This window comes from Oncorhynchus masou, unplaced genomic scaffold (genome assembly GCF_036934945.1).
Source record: "Oncorhynchus masou masou isolate Uvic2021 unplaced genomic scaffold, UVic_Omas_1.1 unplaced_scaffold_1474, whole genome shotgun sequence".
Taxonomy (NCBI): Eukaryota; Metazoa; Chordata; class Actinopteri; order Salmoniformes; family Salmonidae; genus Oncorhynchus; species Oncorhynchus masou.
This window is the reverse complement of record NW_027004734.1, coordinates 5,001-26,094: the sequence shown is the minus strand read 5'-3', so window position 1 is coordinate 26,094 and position 21,094 is coordinate 5,001. Positions and strand designations below refer to the sequence as shown.

Genomic DNA, 21,094 nt, shown 5'->3' with positions numbered 1-21,094 from the left:
TATGGTGAGTCCTGTTCATTATGGTGAGTCCTGTTCATTATGGTGAGTCCTGTTCATTATGGTGAGTCCTGTTCATTATGGTGAGTCCTGTTCATTATGGTGAGTCCTGTTCATTATGGTGAGTCCTGTTCATTATGGTGAGTCCTGTTCATTATGGTGAGTCCTGTTCATTATGGTGAGTCCTGTTCATTATGGTGAGTCCTGTTCATTATGGTGAGTCCTGTTCATTATGGTGAGTCCTGTTCATTATGGTGAGTCCTGTTCATTATGGTGAGTCCTGTTCATTATGGTGAGTCCTGTTCATTATGGTGAGTCCTGTTCATTATGGTGAGTCCTGTTCATTATGGTGAGTCCTGTTCATTATGGTGAGTCCTGTTCATTATGGTCCTGTTCATTATGGTGAGTCCTGTTCATTATGGTGAGTCCTGTTCATTATGGTGAGTCTGTTCATTATGGTGAGTCCTGTTCATTATGGTGAGTCCTGTTCATTATGGTGAGTCCTGTTCATTATGGTGAGTCCTGTTCATTATGGTGAGTCCTGTTCATTATGGTGAGTCCTGTTCATTATGGTGAGTCCTGTTCATTATGGTGAGTCCTGTTCATTATGGTGAGTCCTGTTCATTATGGTGAGTCCTGTTCATTATGGTGAGTCCTGTTCATTATGGTGAGTCCTGTTCATTATGGTGAGTCCTGTTCATTATGGTGAGTCCTGTTCATTATGGTGAGTCCTGTTCATTATGGTGAGTCCTGTTCATTATGGTGAGTCCTGTTCATTATGGTGAGTCCTGTTCATTATGGTGAGTCCTGTTCATTATGGTGAGTCCTGTTCATTATGGTGAGTCCTGTTCATTATGGTGAGTCCTGTTCATTATGGTGAGTCCTGTTCATTATGGTGAGTCCTGTTCATTATGGTGAGTCCTGTTCATTATGGTGAGTCCTGTTCATTATGGTGAGTCCTGACTGTTCATTATGGTGAGTCCTGTTCATTATGGTGAGTCCTGTTCATTATGGTGAGTCCTGTTCATTATGGTGAGTCCTGTTCATTATGGTGAGTCCTGTTCATTATGGTGAGTCCTGTTCATTATGGTGAGTCCTGTTCATTATGGTGAGTCCTGACTGTTCATTATGGTGAGTCCTGTTCATTATGGTGAGTCCTGACTGTTCATTATGGTGAGTCCTGGTGACCTGTTCATTATGGTGAGTCCTGTTCATTATGGTGAGTCCTGTTCATTATGGTGAGTCCTGTTCATTATGGTGAGTCCTGTTCATTATGGTGAGTCCTGTACTGTTCATTATGGTGAGTCCTGTTCATTATGGTGAGTCCTGTGTTCATTATGGTGAGTCCTGTTCATTATGGTGAGTCCTGTTCATTATGGTGAGTCCTGTTCATTATGGTGAGTCCTGTTCATTATGGTGAGTCCTGTTCATTATGGTGAGTCCTGTTCATTATGGTGAGTCCTGTTCATTATGGTGAGTCCTGTTCATTATGGTGAGTCCTGTTCATTATGGTGAGTCCTGTTCATTATGGTGAGTCCTGTTCATTATGGTGAGTCCTGTTCATTATGGTGAGTCCTGTTCATTATGGTGAGTCCTGTTCATTATTGTGAGTCCTGTTCATTATGGTGAGTCCTGTTCATTATGGTGAGTCCTGTTCATTATGGTGAGTCCTGTTCATTATGGTGAGTCCTGTGTTCATTATGGTGAGTCCTGTTCATTATGGTGAGTCCTGTTCATTATGGTGAGTCCTGTTCATTATGGTGAGTCCTGTTCATTATGGTGAGTCCTGTTCATTATGGTGAGTCCTGTTCATTACGGTGAGTCATTATGGTGAGTCCTGTTCATTATGGTGAGTCCTGTGTTCATTATGGTGAGTCCTGTTCATTATGGTGAGTCCTGTTCATTATGGTGAGTCCTGTTCATTATGGTGAGTCCTGTTCATTATGGTGAGTCCTGTTCATTATGGTGAGTCCTGTTCATTATGGTGAGTCCTGTTCATTATGGTGAGTCCTGTTCATTATGGTGAGTCCTGTTCATTATGGTGAGTCCTGTTCATTATGGTGAGTCCTGTTCATTATGGTGAGTCCTGTTCATTATGGTGAGTCCTGTTCATTATGGTGAGTCCTGTTCATTATGGTGAGTCCTGTTCATGGTGAGTCCTGTTCATTATGGTGAGTCCTGTTCATTATGGTGAGTCTGTTCATTATGGTGAGTCCTGTTCATTATGGTGAGTCCTGTTCATTACGGTGAGTCCTGTTCATTATGGTGAGTCCTGTTCATTATGGTGAGTCCTGTTCATTATGGTGATTATGGTGAGTCCTGTTTCATTATGGTGAGTCCTGTTCATTATGGTGAGTCCTGTTCATTATGGTGAGTCCTGTTCATTATGGTGAGTCCTGTGTTCATTATGGTGAGTCCTGTTCATTATGGTGAGTCCTGTTCATTATGGTGAGTCCTGTTCATTATGGTGAGTCCTGTTCGTTATGGTGAGTCCTGTTCGTTATGGTGAGTCCTGACTGTTCATTATGGTGAGTCCTGTTCATTACGGTGAGTCCTGACTGTTCATTATGGTGAGTCCTGTTCATTATGGTGAGTCCTGTTCATTATGGTGAGTCCTGTTCATTATGGTGAGTCCTGACTGTTCATTATGGTGAGTCCTGTTCATTATGGTGAGTCCTGTTCATTATGGTGAGTCCTGTGTTCATTATGGTGAGTCCTGTGTTCATTATGGTGAGTCCTGTGACTGTTCATTATGGTGAGTCCTGTTCATTATGGGGAGTCCTGTTCATTATGGTGAGTCCTGTTCATTATGGTGAGTCCTGTTCATTATGGTGAGTCCTGACTGTTCATTATGGTGAGTCCTGTTCATTATGGTGAGTCTGTTCATTATGGTGAGTCCTGTTCAGTTCATTATGGTGAGTCCTGTTCATTATGGTGAGTCCTGTTCATTATGGTGAGTCCTGTTCATTATGGTGAGTCCTGTTCATTATGGTGAGTCCTGTTCATTATGGTGAGTCCTGTTCATTATGGTGAGTCCTGTTCATTATGGTGAGTCCTGTTCATTATGGTGAGTCCTGTTCATTATGGTGAGTCCTGTTCATTATGGTGAGTCCTGTTCATTATGGTGAGTCCTGTTCATTATGGTGAGTCCTGTTCATTATGGTGAGTCCTGTTCATTATGGTGAGTCCTGTTCATTATGGTGAGTCCTGTTCATTATGGTGAGTCCTGTTCATTATGGTGAGTCCTGTTCATTATGGGAGTCCTGTTCATTATGGTGAGTCCTGTTCATTATGGTGAGTCCTGTTTCATTATGGTGAGTCCTGACTGTTCATTATGGTGAGTCCTGTTCATTATGGTGAGTCCTGTTTCATTATGGTGAGTCCTGTTCATTATGGTGAGTCCTGTTCATTATGGTGAGTCCTGTTCATTATGGTGAGTCCTGTTCATTATGGTGAGTCCTGACTTCATTATGGTGAGTCCTGTTCATTATGGTGAGTCCTGTTCATTATGGTGAGTCCTGTTCATTATGGTGAGTCCTGTTTCATTATCCTGTTCATTATGGTGAGTCCTGTTCATTATGGTGAGTCCTGTTCATTATGGTGAGTCCTGTTCGTTATGGTGAGTCCTGTTCATTATGGTGAGTCCTGTTCATTATGGTGAGTCTGTTCATTATGGTGAGTCCTGTTCATTATGGGGAGTCCTGTTCATTATGGTGAGTCCTGCCTGTTCATTATGGTGAGTCCTGTTCATTATGGTGAGTCCTGTTCATTATGGTGAGTCCTGTTCATTATGGTGAGTCCTGTTCATTATGGTGAGTCCTGTTCATTATGGTGAGTCCTGTTCATTATGGTGAGTCCTGTTCATTATGGTGAGTCCTGTTCATTATGGTGAGTCCTGACTGTTCATTACGGTGAGTCCTGTTCATTATGGTGAGTCCTGACTGTTCATTATGGTGAGTCCTGACTGTTCATTATGGTGAGTCCTGTTCATTATGGTGAGTCCTGTTCATTATGGTGAGTCCTGTTCATTACGGTGAGTCCTGTTCATTATGGTGAGTCCTGACTGTTCATTATGGTGAGTCCATTATGGTGAGTCCTTTCATTATGGTGAGTCCTGTTCATTATGGTGAGTCCTGTTCATTATGGTGAGTCCTGTTCATTATGGTGAGTCCTGTTCATTATGGTGAGTCCTGTTCATTATGGTGAGTCCTGTTCATTATGGTGAGTCCTGTTCATTATGGTGAGTCCTGTTCATTATGGTGAGTCCTGTTCATTATGGTGAGTCCTGTTCATTATGGTGAGTCCTGTTCATTATGGTGAGTCCTGTTCATTATGGTGAGTCCTGTTCATTATGGTGAGTCCTGTTCATTATGGTGAGTCCTGTTCATTATGGTGAGTCCTGTTCATTATGGTGAGTCCTGTTCATTATGGTGAGTCCTGTTCATTATGGGTGAGTCCTGACTGTTCATTATGGTGAGTCCTGTTCATTATGGTGAGTCCTGTTCATTATGGTGAGTCCTGTTCATTATGGTGAGTCCTGTTCATTGATCCTGTTCATTATGGTGAGTCCTGTTCATTATGGTGAGTCCTGTTCATTATGGTGAGTCCTGTTCATTATGGTGAGTCCTGTTCGTTATGGTGAGTCCTGTTCGTTATGGTGAGTCCTGTTCATTATGGTGAGTCCTGTTCATTATGGTGAGTCCTGTTCATTATGGTGAGTCCTGTTCATTATGGTGAGTCCTGTTCATTATGGTGAGTCCGTTCATTATGGTGAGTCCTGTTCATTATGGTGAGTCCTGTTCATTATGGTGAGTCCTGTTCATTATGGTGAGTCCTGTTCATTATGGTGAGTCCTGTTCATTATGGTGAGTCCTGTTCATTATGGTGAGTCCTGTTCATTATGGTGAGTCCTGTTCATTATGGTGAGTCCTGATTGTTCATTATGGTGAGTCCTGATTGTTCATTATGGTGAGTCCTGTTCATTATGGTGAGTCCTGTTCATTATGGTGAGTCCTGTTCATTATGGTGAGTCCTGTTCATTATGGTGAGTCCTGTTCATTATGGTGAGTCCTGTTCATTATGGTGAGTCCTGTTCATGGTGAGTATGGTGAGTCCTGTTCATTATGGTGAGTCCTGTTCATTATGGTGATCCTGTTCATTATGGTGAGTCCTGTTCATTATTGTGAGTCCTGTTCATTATTGAGTCCTGTTCATTATGGTGAGTCCTGTTCATTATGGTGAGTCCTGTTCATTATGGTGAGTCCTGACTGTTCATTATGGTGAGTCCTGTTCATTATGGTGAGTCCTGACTGTTCATTATGGTGAGTCCTGACTGTTCATTATGGTGAGTCCTGTTCATTATGGTGAGTCCTGACTGTTCATTATGGTGAGTCCTGTTCATTATGGTGAGTCCTGTTCATTATGGTGAGTCTGTTCATTATGGTGAGTCCTGTTCATTATGGTGAGTCCTGTTCATTATGGTGAGTCCTGTTCATTATGGTGAGTCCTGTTCATTATGGTGAGTCCTGTTCATTATGGTGAGTCCTGTTCATTATGGTGAGTCCTGACTGTTCATTATGGTGAGTCCTGTTCATTATGGTGAGTCCTGTTCGTTATGGTGAGTCCTGTTCATTATTGTGAGTCCTGTTCATTATTGAGTCCTGTTCATTATGGTGAGTCCTGTTCATTATGGTGAGTCCTGTTCATTATGGTGAGTCCTGACTGTTCATTATGGTGAGTCTGTTCACTATGGTGAGTCCTGAGTCCTGTTCATTATGGTGAGTCCTGACTGTTCATTATGGTGAGTCCTGTTCATTATGGGGAGTCCTGTTCATTATGGTGAGTCCTGTTCATTATGGTGAGTCCTGTTCATTATGGTGAGTCCTGAGTCCTGTTCATTATGGTGAGTCCTGTTCATTATGGTGAGTCCTGACTGTTCATTATGGTGAGTCCTGTTCATTATGGTGAGTCCTGTTCATTATGGGGAGTCCTGTTCATTATGGTGAGTCCTGTTCATTATGGTGAGTCCTGTTCATTATGGTGAGTCCTGTTCATTATGGTGAGTCTTCATTATGGTGAGTCCTGTTCATTATGGTGAGTCCTGTTCATTATGGTGAGTCCTGTTCATTATGGTGAGTCCTGTTCATTATGGTGAGTCCTGTTCATTATGGTGAGTCCTGTTCATTATGGTGAGTCCTGTTCATTATGGTGAGTCCTGTTCATTATGGTGAGTCCTGTGTCATTATGGTGAGTCCTGTTCATTATGGTGAGTCCTGTTCATTATGGTGAGTCTGTTCATTATGGTGAGTCCTGTTCATTATGGTGAGTCTGTTCATTATGGTGAGTCCATTCATTATGGTGAGTCCTGACTGTTCATTATGGTGAGTCCTGACTGTTCATTATGGTGAGTCCTGTTCATTATGGTGAGTCCTGTTCATTATGGTGAGTCCTGACTGTTCATTATGGTGAGTCCTGACTTCATTATGGTGAGTCCTGACTGTTCAGTATGGTGAGTCCTGTTCATTATGGTGAGTCCTGTTCATTATGGTGAGTCCTGACTGTTCATTATGGTGAGTCTGTTCATTATGGTGAGTCCTGTTCATTATGGTGAGTCCTGTTCATTATGGTGAGTCTGTTCATTATGGTGAGTCCTGTTCATTATGGTGAGTCTGTTCATTATGGTGAGTCCTGTTCATTATGGTGAGTCTGTTCATTATGGTGAGTCCTGTTCATTATGGTGAGTCCTGTTCATTATGGTGAGTCCTGACTGTTCATTATGGTGAGTCCTGTTCATTATGGTGAGTCCTGTTCATTATGGTGAGTCGTGTTCATTATGGTGAGTCCTGTTCATTATGGTGAGTCTGTTCATTATGTGAGTCTGTTCATTATGGTGAGTCCTGTTCATTATGGTGAGTCCTGACTGTTCATTATGGTGAGTCCTGTTCATTATGGTGAGTCCTGTTCATTATGGTGAGTCCTGACTGTTCATTATGGTGAGTCCTGACTTTCATTATTGTGAGTCCTGTTCATTATGGTGAGTCCTGACTTCATTATGTGAGTCCTGACTTCATTATGGTGAGTCCTGTTCATTATTATGGTGAGTCCTGACTGTTCATTATGGTGAGTCCTGTTCATTATGGTGAGTCCTGTTCATTATGGTGAGTCCTGTTCATTATGGTGAGTCCTGTTCATTATGGTGAGTCCTGTTCATTATGGTGAGTCCTGTTCATTATGGTGAGTCCTTTCATTATGGTGAGTCTGTTCATTATGGTGAGTCCTGTTCATTATGGTGAGTCCTGTTCATTATGGTGAGTCCTGTTCATTATGGTGAGTCCTGTTCATTATGGTGAGTCCATGAGTTGTTCATTATGGTGAGTCCTGTTCATTATGGTGAGTCCTGTTCATTATGGTGAGTCCTGTTCATTATGGTGAGTCCTGTTCATTACGGTACGGTGAGTCCTGTTCATTATGGTGAGTCCTGACTGTTCATTATGGTGAGTCCTGTTGTTCATTATGGTGAGTCCTGTTCATTATGGTGAGTCCTGTTCATTATGAGTCCTGTTCGTTATGGTGAGTCCTGTTCATTATGGTGAGTCCTGTTCATTATGGTGAGTCCTGTTCATTACGGTGAGTCCTGTTCATTATGGTGAGTCCTGTTCGTTATGGTGAGTCCTGTTTGTTATGGTGAGTCCTGTTCATTATGGTGAGTCCTGTTCATTATGGTGAGTCCTCTGTCATTACGGTGAGTCCTGTTCATTACGGTGAGTCCTGTTCATTACGGTGAGTCCTGTTCATTATGGTGAGTCCTGTTCATTATGGTGAGTCCTGTTCATTATGGTGAGTCCTGTTCATTACGGTGAGTCCTGTTCATTACGGTGAGTCCTGTTCATTACGGTGAGTCCTGTTCATTACTGGTGAGTCCTGTTCATTATGGTGAGTCCTGACTGTTCATTATGGTGAGTCCTGTTCATTATGGTGAGTCCTGTTCATTATGGTGAGTCCTGACTGTTCATTATGGTGAGTCCTGACTGTTCATTATGGTGAGTCCTGTTCATTATGGTGAGTCCTGTTCATTATGGTGAGTCCTGTTCATTATGGTGAGTCCTGTTCACTATGGTGAGTCCTGTTCATTATGGTGAGTCCTGTTCATTATGGTGAGTCCTGTTCATTATGGTGAGTCCTGTTCATTATGGTGAGTCCTGTTTATTATGGTGAGTCCTGTTCATTATGGTGAGTCCTGTTCATTATGGTGAGTCCTGTTCATTACTGGTGAGTCCTGTTCATTATGATGAGTCCTGTTCATTATGGTGAGTCCTGTTCATTATGGTGAGTCCTGTTCGTTATGGTGAGTCCTGTTCATTATGGTGAGTCCTGTTCATTATGGTGAGTCCTGTTAAGAACATTATGTGAGTCCTGTTCATTATGGTGAGTCCTGTTCATTATGGTGAACACACACACACACCTCTGTTCATTATGGTGAGTCCTGTTCATTATGGTGAGTCATTATGGTGAGTCTGTTCATTATGGTGAGTCCTGTTCATTATGGTGAGTCCTGACTGTTCATTATGGTGAGTCCTGTTCATCTCACCCCGTGGGGTCAAAATGATCACAAGAACGTTGAGCAAAAATCCCAGAACCACACATCTACTGGGACCTAGTGAATGACCTGCAGAGAGCTGGGACCAAAGTAACAAAGCCTACCATCAGTAACACACTACGCCGCCAGGGACTCAAATCCTGCAAATTTCCTCTATTTACCAAATCATGAGCGCAAACCACACACAAGTCAGAGTTAGTTATCAAAGTCCATCTTTAATTATATGAGCTCTATAGCATTTTGACTTTCAACAGTTCAGTATCTCTAATGAAAAGTTGAGAGTCCATATCAACAGTCTATATCAAATCCATCCTATCTTGACAAGATCACAGAGACACACTGACTGGCACACAGACATTGCCAAGAGATACACGCTTGATGATCCCTTGACCTCTCCCTCTCTGCGGCCCATGCAACTTAGTCTTGACATAGAACAGATACTGCAACCCTGCCACAGTATTATAAGAAAAATAACATTCCTGATGAGAAGTAACTTACAAACATACAGTGCCTTGCAAAAGTATTCGGCCCCACATTGAACTTTGCGACCTTTTGCCACATTTCAGGCTTCAAATAAAAGATATAAAACTGTATTTTTTTGTGAAGAATCAACAACAAGTGGGACACAATCATGAAGTGGAACGACATTTATTGGATATTTAAAACTTTTTTAACAAATCAAAAACTGAAAAATTGGGCGTGCAAAATTATTCAGCCCCCTTAAGTTAATACTTTGTAGCGCCACCTTTTGCTGCGATTACAGCTGTAAGTCGCTTGGGGTATGTCTCTATCAGTTTTGCACATCGAGAGACTGAAAATTTTCCCATTCCTCCTTGCAAAACAGCTCAAGCTCAGTGAGGTTGGATGGAGAGCATTTGTGAACAGCAGTTTTCAGTTCTTTCCACAGATTCTCAATTGGATTCAGGTCTGGACTTTGACTTGGCCATTCTAACACCTGGATATGTTTATTTTTTAACCATTCCATTGTAGATTTTGCTTTATGTTTTGGATCATTGTCTTGTTGGAAGACAAATCTCCGTCCCAGTCTCAGGACTCCATCAGGTTTTCTTCCAGAATGGCCCTGTATTTGGCTCCATCCATCTTTCCATCAATTTTAACCATCTTCCCTGTCCCTGCTGAAGAAAAGCAGGCCCAAACCATGATGCTGCCACCACCATGTTTGACAGTGGGGATGGTGTGGTCAGGGTGATGAGCTGTGTTGCTTTTACGCCAAACATAACGTTTTGCATTGTTGCCAAAAAGTTCAATTTTGGTTTCATCTGACCAGAGCACCTTCTTCCACATGTTTGGTGTCTCTCCCAGGTGGCTTGTGGCAAATTTTAAACAACACTTTTTAAGGATATCTTTAAGAAATTGCTTTCTTCTTGCCACTCTTCCATAAAGGCCAGATTTGTGCAAAATACGACTGTCCTATGGACAGAGTCTCCCACCTCAGCTGTAGATCTCTGCAGTTCATCCAGAGTGATCATGGGCCTCTTGGCTGCATCTCTGATCAGTCTTCTCCTTGTATGAGCTGAAAGTTTAGAGGGACGGCCAGGTCTTGGTAGATTTGCAGTGGTCTGATACTCCTTCCATTTCAATATTATTGAAATTGCACAGTGGTCCTTGGGATGTTTAAAGCTTGGGAAATCTTTTTGTATCCAAATCCGGCTTTAAACTTCTTCACAACAGTATCTCGGACCTCCTGGTGTGTTCCTTGTTCTTCATGATGCTCTCTGCGCTTTTAACGGACCTCTGAGACTATCACAGTGCAGGTGCATTTATACGGAGACTTGATTACACACAGGTGGATTGTATTTATCATCATTAGTCATTTAGGTCAACATTGGATCATTCAGAGATCCTCACTGAACTTCTGGAGAGAGTTTGCTGCACTGAAAGTAAAGGGGCTGAATAATTTTGCACGGCCAATTTTTCAGTTTTTGATTTGTTAAAAAAGTTTGAAATATCCAATATCCAATGTCGTTCCACTTCATGATTGTGTCCCACTTGTTGTTGATTCTTCACAAAAAATACATTTTTATATCTTTATGTTTGAAGCCTGAAATGTGGCAAAAGGTCGCAAAGTTCAAGGGGAACCGAATACTTTCACAAGGCACTGTACATACACTCGAACAGTAGATGGGATGTAATTTCTGTCATGGTTCTCACCACTGTTTATCACTACCAAGCTGGCTTTTCCATTCCCCGAGATTAGAGGAACCTTGACGGGACTCCCTGTCCTGCCGTAAGGTTCTCAAAGTTCTAGCCAGGTCAGGTCATACACAGTTTAATTGTTCTCGGTATCTTCTTAGCCACACACACATTTCTCCTTGTCTCGACCAAACCTTATTAGACTGAAGTAAGAACACACACACACCTTATCATTCTAATTCATTATACATGTTACAGAATCGAATGATTACTAATAGTTACGTTTGTCTAATTATTCATTATATATATTACATAATGTCATAATTACATTTCAGGGTGGAATTCTTTAGTCATTACCTTTAAGCATATACATTCCCTTATCATAGGGTTATGTATATCTCTGTGTTCTAGGTGTTTAAGTGTTAGGGTTCTGTCTATCTCTGTGTTCTAGTTGTTTAAGTGTTAGACAGAACCCTATCTATGTGTTCTAGGTGTTTAAGTGTTAGAGTTCTGTCTATCTGTGTGCTAGGTGTTTAAGTTTAGGATTCTGTGTTCTAGGTGTTTAAGTGATAGGGTTCTGTCTATCTCTGGGTTATAGGTGTTTAAGTGTTAGGGTTCTGTCTATTTCTGTGTTCTAGGTGTTTAAGTGTTAGGGTTCCATCTAGCTCTGTGTTCTAGGTGTTTAAGTGTTAGGGTTCTGTCTATCTATGTGTTCTAGGTGTTTAAGTGTTAGGGTTCTGTCTGTGTCGTATCTGTGTTCTAAGTATTAATAAAGGTAAAGGTAAATAAAAAATTAAGGGATGTGGTTCTATGTTGTAGATCCTGAGGTTCATGGGCGACCCCCACCTGAATGGGGCTCAGGAGAACCTGTTTGGGAACTACATCATCCAGAAGAGGACTGGCCAATCAGGGCCTGCGAAGTAGACGAGATCCTGGCTCAGCTGGCCAACCAGGTGTGGCGGAACCCTAACCATGACAACGCAGAAAGAGGCTGGCTGCTGCTGCTGGGGTGTGTCTGAAGTAAGCTTCCCGCCTCTGCCACACACATCTACTGGCTAAGCACACACATCTACTGAAGTAAGAACACACACACACATCTACTGAAGTAAGAACACACACATCTACTGAAGTAAGAACACACACATCTACATCTACTGAAGTAAGAACACACACATCTACTGAAGTAAGAACACACACACACATCTACTGAAGTAAGAACACACACATCTACTGAAGTAAGAACACACACACATCTACTGAAGTAAGAACACACACATCTACTGAAGTAAGAACACACACACTACTGAAGTAAGAACACACACACCTACTACTGAAGTAAGAACACACACACATCTACTGAAGTAAGAACACACACATCTACTGAAGTAAGAACACACACACCTACTGAAGTAAGAACACACACACACACCTACTGAAGTAAGAACACACACACATCTACTGAAGTAAGAACACACACACACATCTACTGAAGTAAGAACACACACACACATCTACTGAAGTAAGAACACACACACACATCTACTGAAGTAAGAACACACACATCTACCTACTGAAGTAAGAACACACACACACTGAAGTAAGAACACACACATCTACCTACACACACCTACTGAAGTAAGAACACACACATCTACTGAAGTAAGAACACACACACATCTACTGAAGTAAGAACACACACACACATCTACTGAAGTAAGAACACACACACACATCTACTGAAGTAAGAACACACACATCTACTGAAGTAAGAACACACACACATCTACTGAAGTAAGAACACACACATCTACTGAAGTAAGAACACACACACACAAGTAAGAACACACACATCTACTGAAGTAAGAACACACACATCTACTGAAGTAAGAACACACACACACATCTACACACCTACTGAAGTAAGAACACACACACACATCTACTGAAGTAAGAACACACACACATCTACTGAAGTAAGAACACACACACACACCTACTGAAGTAAGAACACACACATCTACTGAAGTAAGAACACACACATCTACTGAAGTAAGAACACACACACACATCTACTGAAGTAAGAACACGCACACACACCTACTGAAGTAAGAACACACACATCTACTGAAGTAAGAACACACACACACACCTACTGAAGTAAGAACACACACACACACCTACTGAAGTAAGAACACACACACACATCTACTGAAGTAAGAACACACACACATCTACTGAAGTAAGAACACACACACATCACACACACACATCTACTGAAGTAAGAACACACACATCTACTGAAGTCTACTGAAGTAAGAACACACACACACATACTAAGTAAGAACACACACACATGAAGTAAGAACACACACACACATCTACTGAAGTAAGAACACACACACATCTACTGAAGTAAGAACACACACACACATCTACTGAAGTAAGAACACACACACACACTACTGAAGTAAGAACACACACACACATCTACTGAAGTAAGAACACACACACACATCTACTGAAGTAAGAACACACACACACACTACTGAAGTAAGAACACACACACATCTACTGAAGTAAGAACACACACATCTACTGAAGTAAGAACACACACATCTACTGAAGTAAGAACACACACACATCTACTGAAGTAAGAACACACACATCTACATAAGAACACACACACACATGACTGAAGTAAGAACACACACATCTACTGAAGTAAGAACACACACACACACCTACTGAAGTAAGAACACACACACACATCTACTGAAGTAAGAACACACACACACACCTACTGAAGTAAGAACACACACACACATCTACTGAAGTAAGAACACACACATCTACTGAAGTAAGAACACACACACACCTACTGAAGTAAGAACACACACACACCTACTGAAGTAAGAACACACACACCTACTGAAGTAAGAACACACACACACACCTACTGAAGTAAGAACACACACACACACACTACTGAAGTAAGAACACACACACACAAGTAAGAACTACTGAAGTAAGAACACACACACACACCTACTGAAGTAAGAACACACACACCTACTGAAGTAAGAACACACACACACATCTACTGAAGTAAGAACACACACACCTACTGAAGTAAGAACACACACACCTACTGAAGTAAGAACACACACACACATCTACTGAAGTAAGAACACACACACATCTACTGAAGTAAGAACACACACACACACCTACTGAAGTAAGAACACACACATCTACTGAAGTAAGAACACACACATCTACTGAAGTAAGAACACACACACCTACTGAAGTAAGAACACACACACACATCTACTGAAGTAAGAACACACACACACTGAAGTAAGAACACACACACTACTGAAGTAAGAACACACACACATCTACTGAAGTAAGAACACACACACACATCTACTGAAGTAAGAACACACACACACATCTACTGAAGTAAGAACACACACACACACTACTGAAGTAAGAACACACACACACATATACTGAAGTAAGAACACACACATCTACTGAAGTAAGAACACACACACATCTACTGAAGTAAGAACACACACATCTACTGAAGTAAGAACACACACACACTACTGAAGTAAGAACACACACACAAGTAAGAACATCTACTGAAGTAAGAACACACACATCTACTGAAGTAAGAACACATCTACTGAAGTAAGAACACACACATCTACTGAAGTAAGAACACACACACACATCTACTGAAGTAAGAACACACACACACCTACTCTCTACTGAAGTAAGAACACACACACACATCTACTGAAGTAAGAACACACACACACACATCTACTCTACTGAAGTAAGAACACACACATCTACTGAAGTAAGAACACACACATCTACTGAAGTAAGAACACACACACACCTACTGAAGTAAGAACACACACATCTACTGAAGTAAGAACACACACACACATCTACTGAAGTAAGAACACACACATCTACTGAAAGAACACACAACCTACTGAAGTAAGAACACACACATCTACTGAAGTAAGAACACACACATCTACTGAAGTAAGAACACACACATCTACTGAAGTAAGAACACACACACACATCTACTGAAGTAAGAACACACACACACACCTACTGAAGTAAGAACTACTGAAGTAAGAACACACACATCTACTGAAGTAAGAACACACACACATCTACTGAAGTAAGAACACACACACACATCTACTGAAGTAAGAACACACACACACATCTACTGAAGTAAGAACACACACATCTACTGAAGTAAGAACACACACACATCTACTGAAGTAAGAACACACACATCTACTGAAGTAAGAACACACACATCTACTGAAGTAAGAACACACACATCTACTGAAGTAAGAACACACACTACTGAAGTGAAGTAAGAACACACACATCTACTGAAGTAAGAACACACACATCTACTGAAGTAAGAACACACACACAAGTAAGAACATCTACTGAAGTAAGAACACACACACACATCTACTGAAGTAAGAACACACACACACTGAAGTAAGAACACACACACACATCTACTGAAGTAAGAACACACACACACATCTACTGAAGTAAGAACACACACATCTACTGAAGTAAGAACACACACATACTGAAGTAAGAACACACACACACATCTACTGAAGTAAGAACACACACATCTACTGAAGTAAGAACACACACATCTACTGAAGTAAGAACACACACACACAACACACACACACATCCACTGAAGTAAGAACACTGAAGTAAGAACACACACACACATCTACTGAAGTAAGAACACACACACACACCTACTGAAGTAAGAACACACACACACACATCTACTGAAGTAAGAACACACACATCTACTGAAGTAAGAACACACACACACATCTACTGAAGTAAGAACACACACATCTACTGAAGTAAGAACACACACATCTACTGAAGTAAGAACACACACACATCTACTGAAGTAAGAACACACACACACATCTACTGAAGTAAGAACACACACACATCTACTGAAGTAAGAACACACACACACATCTACTGAAGTAAGAACACACACACACATCTACTGAAGTAAGAACACACACACATCTACTGAAGTAAGAACACACACACACATCTACTGAAGTAAGAACACACACATCTACTGAAGTAAGAACACACACACATGAAGTAAGAACACACACACTACTGAAGTAAGAACACACACACACTGAAGTAAGAACACACACATCTACTGAAGTAAGAACACACACATCTACTGAAGTAAGAACACACACACACACTACTGAAGTAAGAACACACACACATCTACTGAAGTAAGAACACACACACACATCTACTGAAGTAAGAACACACACATCTACTGAAGTAAGAACACACACACACACCTACTGAAGTAAGAACACACACACACTGAAGTAAGAACACACATACTGAAGTAAGAACACACACACACATCTACTGAAGTAAGAACACACACACACATCTACTGAAGTAAGAACACACACACACACTACTGAAGTAAGAACACACACATCTACTGAAGTAAGAACACACACATCTACTGAAGTAAGAACACACACACACTACTGAAGTAAGAACACACACACACATCTACTGAAGTAAGAACACACACACTACTGAAGTAAGAACACACACACACTACTGAAGTAAGAACACACACATCTACTGAAGTAAGAACACACACACACCTACTGAAGTAAGAACACACACATCTACTGAAGTAAGAACACACACATCTACTGAAGTAAGAACACACACATCTACTGAAGTAAGAACACACACACACCCACTGAAGTAAGAACACACACATATCTACTGAAGTAAGAACACACACATCTACTGAAGTAAGAACACACACACATCTACTGAAGTAAGAACACACACACACATCTACTGAAGTAAGAACACACACACACATCTACTGAAGTAAGAACACACACATCTACTGAAGTAAGAACACACACACACATCTACTGAAGTAAGAACACACACACACATCTACTGAAGTAAGAACACACACACACATCTACTGAAGTAAGAACACACACACACATCTACTGAAGTAAGAACACACACACACACCTACTGAAGTAAGAACACACACATCTACTGAAGTAAGAACACACACACACCTACTGAAGTAAGAACACACACACACATCTACTGAAGTAAGAACACACACACACACATCTACTGAAGTAAGAACACACACACACATCTACTGAAGTAAGAACACACACATCTACTGAAGTAAGAACACACACATCTACTGAAGTAAGAACACACACACACCTACTGAAGTAAGAACACACACACACCTACTGAAGTAAGAACACACATCTACTGAAGTAAGAACACACACACACACCTACTGAAGTAAGAACACACACACACATCTACTGAAGTAAGAACACACACACCTACTGAAGTAAGAACACACACACCTACTGAAGTAAGAACACACACACACATCTACTGAAGTAAGAACACACACACATGAAGTAAGAACACACACATCTACAAGTAAGAACTACTGAAGTAAGAACACACACACATCTACTGAAGTAAGAACACACACATCTACTGAAGTAAGAACACACACATCTACTGAAGTAAGAACACACACACCTACTGAAGTAAGAACACACACACACATCTACTGAAGTAAGAACACACACACACATCTACTGAAGTAAGAACACACACACTACTGAAGTAAGAACACTACTGAAGTAAGAACACACACACACATCTACTGAAGTAAGAACACACACACATCTACTGAAGTAAGAACACACACACATCTACTGAAGTAAGAACACACACACACATCTACTGAAGTAAGAACACACACACACATCTACTGAAGTAAGAACACACACATCTACTGAAGTAAGAACACACACACCTACTGAAGTAAGAACACACACACATCTACTGAAGTAAGAACACACACACACCTACTGAAGTAAGAACACACACACACATCTACTGAAGTAAGAACACACACATCTACTGAAGTAAGAACACACACACACACTACTGAAGTAAGAACACACACACACAACTACTGAAGTAAGAACACACACACACATCTACTGAAGTAAGAACACACACACACACACACACACATACTGAAGTAAGAACACACACATCTACTGAAGTAAGAACACACACACCTACTGAAGTAAGAACACACACACACACCTACTGAAGTAAGAACACACACACACATCTACTGAAGTAAGAACACACACACATCTACTGAAGTAAGAACACACACACACATCTACTGAAGTAAGAACACACACATCTACTGAAGTAAGAACACACACACACATCTACTGAAGTAAGAACACACACACATCTACTCTACTGAAGTAAGAACACACATCTACTGAAGTAAGAACACACACACATCTACTGAAGTAAGAACACACACACACATCTACTGAAGTAAGAAGTAAGAACACACACACACATCTACTGAAGTAAGAACACACACACACATCTACTGAAGTAAGAACACACACACACATCTACTGAAGTAAGAACACACACACACACCTACTGAAGTAAGAACACACACACACATCTACTGAAGTAAGAACACACACACACATCTACTGAAGTAAGAACACACACACACATCTACTGAAGTAAGAACACACACATCTACTGAAGTAAGAACACACACACATCTACTGAAGTAAGAACACACACACACATCTACTGAAGTAAGAACACACACACACATCTACTGAAGTAAGAACACACACACACTACTGAAGTAAGAACACACACACACATACTGAAGTAAGAACACACACACACATCTACTGAAGTAAGAACACACACACACCTACTGAAGTAAGAACACACACACACACTACTGAAGTAAGAACACACACACACATCTACTGAAGTAAGAACACACACACACTACTGAAGTAAGAACACACACATCTACTGAAGTAAGAACACACATCTACTGAAGTAAGAACACACACACCTACTGAAGTAAGAACACACACACACATCTACTGAAGTAAGAACACACACACACATCTACTGAAGTAAGAACACACACACACATCTACTGAAGTAAGAACACACACATCTACTGAAGTAAGAACACACACACACATCTACTGAAGTAAGAACACACACACACACCTACTGAAGTAAGAACACACACACACATCTACTGAAGTAAGAACACACACATCTACTGAAGTAAGAACACACACATCTACTGAAGTAAGAACACACACACATCTACTGAAGTAAGAACACACACACACATCTACTGAAGTAAGAACACACACACACATCTACTGAAGTAAGAACACACACATCTACTGAAGTAAGAACACACACATCTACTGAAGTAAGAACACACACACTACTGAAGTAAGAACACACACATCTACTGAAGTAAGAACACACACACACACCTACTGAAGTAAGAACACACACATCTACTGAAGTAAGAACACACACACACACCTACTGAAGTAAGAACACACACACACATCTACTGAAGTAAGAACACACACACACATCTACTGAAGTAAGAACACACACACACTGAAGTCTACTGAAGTAAGAACACACACATCTACTGAAGTAAGAACACACACATCTACTGAAGTAAGAACACACACACACATCTACTGAAGTAAGAACACACACATCTACTGAAGTAAGAACACACACACACATCTACTGAAGTAAGAACACACACACACATCTACTGAAGTAAGAACACACACACACATCTACTGAAGTAAGAACACACACACACACCTACTGAAGTAAGAACACACACATCTACTGAAGTAAGAACACACACATCTACTGAAGTACACACACACACATCTACTGAAGTAAGAACACACACATCTACTGAAGTAAGAACACACACACACTACTGAAGTAAGAACACACACACACACTGAAGTAAGAACTACTGAAGTAAGAACACACACATCTACTGAAGTAAGAACACACACATCTACTGAAGTAAGAACACACACACACATCTACTGAAGTAAGAACACACACACACATCTACTGAAGTAAGAACACACACACACACACACATCTACTGAAGTAAGAACACACATCTACTGATAAGAACACACACACACATCTACTGAAGTAAGAACACACACACACATCTACTGAAGTAAGAACACACACATCTACTGAAGTAAGAACACACACACACTACTGAAGTAAGAACACACACACACACCTACTGAAGTAAGAACACACACATCTACTGAAGTAAGAACACACACACCTACTGAAGTAAGAACACACACACCTACTGAAGTAAGAACACACACACACATCTACTGAAGTAAGAACACACACATCTACTGAAGTAAGAACACACACATCTACTGAAGTAAGAACACACACATCTACTGAAGTAAGAACACACACATCTACTGAAGTAAGAACACACACACACATCTACTGAAGTAAGAACACACACACACTACTGAAGTAAGAACTACTGAAGTAAGAACACACACATCTACTGAAGTAAGAACACACACACACACTACTGAAGTAAGAACACACACACACCTACTGAAGTAAGAACACACACACATCTACTGAAGTAAGAACACACACACACCTACTGAAGTAAGAACACACACACACATCTACTGAAGTAAGAACACACACATCTACTGAAGTAAGAACACACACATCTACTGAAGTAAGAACACACACATCTACTGAAGTAAGAACACACACATCTACTGAAGTAAGAACACACACATCTACTGAAGTAAGAACACACACATCTACTGAAGTAAGAACACACACATCTACTGAAGTAAGAACACACACACACATCTACTGAAGTAAGAACACACACACACTACTGAAGTAAGAACACACACACCTACTGAAGTAAGAACACACACACACATCTACTGAAGTAAGAACACACACACACATACTGAAGTAAGAACACACACACACATCTACTGAAGTAAGAACACACACATCTACTGAAGTAAGAACACACACACACATCTACTGAAGTAAGAACACACACACACATCTACTGAAGTAAGAACACACACACACATCTACTGAAGTAAGAACACACACATCTACTGAAGTAAGAACACACACATCTACTGAAGTAAGAACACACACATCTACTGAAGTAAGAACACACACATCTACTGAAGTAAGAACACACACATCTACTGAAGTAAGAACACACACACACTGAAGTAAGAACACACACATCTACTGAAGTAA

The 21,094-nt window shown here is 40.8% G+C and overlaps 1 pseudogene; it reads left to right on the top strand.

Moving 5' to 3' along the window:
* LOC135530979 (unconventional myosin-XV-like) overlaps window positions 1-21,094 on the top strand; it is a 135,852-nt pseudogene that overhangs the window by 109,779 nt on the left and 4,979 nt on the right.